Here is a 2,183-nt window from a genome sequence, read left to right on the forward strand (position 1 = left end):
TGCAGGCGCTAAGTTTGGCGCTGTCACATCATCGTTAAGGGGGTGAGCTACACTATCTTAAAACTGGCGTCGGTCCCCCTATTCTATAAGCACCCTTAAGATTTTCACCATTTTCAAAACTTTTTGCGGGAAACGATTGGCCAGCTCGAGTTACGTGCAGGCACCAAGTTTGGCGCTGTCACATCATCGTTAAGGGGGTGTTCTACACTATCTTAAAACTGGGCGTCGGTCCCCCTATTCTATAAGCACCCTTAAGGTTTTCACCATTTTCAAAACTTTTTGCGGGAAACGATTGGCCAGCTCGAGTTACGTGCAGGCGCCAAGTTTCGCGCTGTCACCATCATCGTTAAGGGGGGTGAGCTACACTATCTTAAAACTGGGCGTCGGTCCCCCTATTCTATAAGCACCCTTAAGATTTTCACCATTTTCAAACTTTTTGCGGGAAACAATTGGCCAGCTCGAGCTACGTGCAGGCACCAAGTTTGGCGCTGTCACATCATCGTTAAGGGGGTGTGCTACACTATCTTAAAACTGGGCGTCGGTCCCCCTATTCTATAAGCACCCTTAAGATTTTCACCATTTTCAAAACTTTTTGCGGGAAACGATTGGCCAGCTCGAGTTACGTGCAGGCGCCAGATTTGGCGCTGTCACATCATCGTTAAGGGGGGTGTGCTACACTATCTTAAAACTGGGCGTCGGTCCCCCTATTCTATAGGCACCCTTAAGATTTTCACCATTTTCAAAACTTTTTGCGGGAAACGATTGGCCAGCTCCAGTTACGTGCAGGTGCCAGGTTTGGCGCTGTCACATCATCATTAAGAGGGCGTGTGTTCTACTAAATTAAAACAGGGTGTCGGTCCCCTATAGTATAAGCACCCTTAACATTTTCACCATTTTCAAAACTTTTTGCGGGAAACTATTGGCCAGCTTAAGTTACGTGCAGGCGCCAAGTTTAGCCAAGTTTAACCCTAACCTTCACCCTAACTCTTACCCTAACCCTAAACTCTAACCCTAGGGTTACCCTAACGCTAACCTAAGTCCAAAAGGCTCCCCCACTCAAAAGCCAATAAAACAAAAACCAAAAAACCAAAGCCCAATTGCCCAAACATCTTTACATCAAATTACGACAAGTCCACAAAGTAAACCGTCCGAAAGGGACCTGGCCCAAAAATTTCAAGCACTCCAAAAGGCTCCCGAGTCAAACCATTTCAAACCAGAGGAGCCTTCGGACTTACAAAAAATTTCCACTGCCAGCTCCCAAGCGAGGGGAGCCTTTTGGACTTTAAAAAAAAAATTCACAGTCACGTCCCAGACCAGACGTGGCCTCCTTTACATCACTCGGCTGCCACAAGCTAGCCCAAGCCTGCAGGCACCACTTCTTCCTTGGCACCCTCCGGCCAGTGGCAGACGAGGGGAGCCTTCTTGGACTTCAAGAAAAAAAAAGACATGTTTTTAACAAATCTTAGAACAAAGGCTTAAATCTCAGAAGATCGTAGCAACAAGGCTACTCTACAACTTACAATACCCCGTTCTTTATTTAAGTCGTCTGCAAAGGATTTATCTCCAGAAACATTAGAATTTGCTATCGGTAGTGCCTTGGAGGTTCTTGTCCTCCTTGGCACCTTGGGACGCATGAGGACCGAAGTCCTCTATTCTGGTTCGCCTAAAGTTCTCTGGAGGTAATCATCGTTGCTTTCTAGCACGGATTCTGACTTAGAGGCGTTCAGTCATAATCCAACAGATGTTAGCTTCGCACCATTGGCTTTTCAGCCAAGTGCAAATGCCAATTGTCTGAATCTGCGGTTCCTCTCGTACTGAGCAGAATTACTATTGCAACAACACTTCATCAGTAGGGTAAAACTAACCTGTCTCACGACGGTTCTAAACCCAGCTCACGTTCCCTATTGGTGGGTGAACAATCCATCACTTGGCGAATTCTGCTTCGCAATGATAGGAAGAGCCGACATCGAAGGATCAAAAAGCAACGTCGCTATGAACGCTTGGCTGCCACAAGCCAGTTATCCCTGTGGTAACTTTTCTGACACCTCTAGCTTAAAACTCCTAAAGACTAAAGGATCGATAGGCCACGCTTTCACGGTTTGTATTCATACTGAAAATCAAAATCAAGTGAGCTTTTACCCTTTTGTTCTACATGAGATTTCTGTTCTCATTGAGCTCACCTT

The 2,183-nt window shown here is 46.1% G+C and overlaps 1 pseudogene; it reads right to left on the minus strand.

Moving 5' to 3' along the window:
• Positions 1-1,455: 1,455 nt before the first annotated feature.
• LOC145476088 (large subunit ribosomal RNA) lies at positions 1,456-2,183 on the minus strand (annotated as a pseudogene; the record flags this gene model as incomplete).

Source organism: Orbicella franksi, unplaced genomic scaffold (assembly GCF_964199315.1).
Source record: "Orbicella franksi unplaced genomic scaffold, jaOrbFran1.1 SCAFFOLD_219, whole genome shotgun sequence".
NCBI classification, from domain to species: domain Eukaryota; kingdom Metazoa; phylum Cnidaria; class Anthozoa; order Scleractinia; family Merulinidae; genus Orbicella; species Orbicella franksi.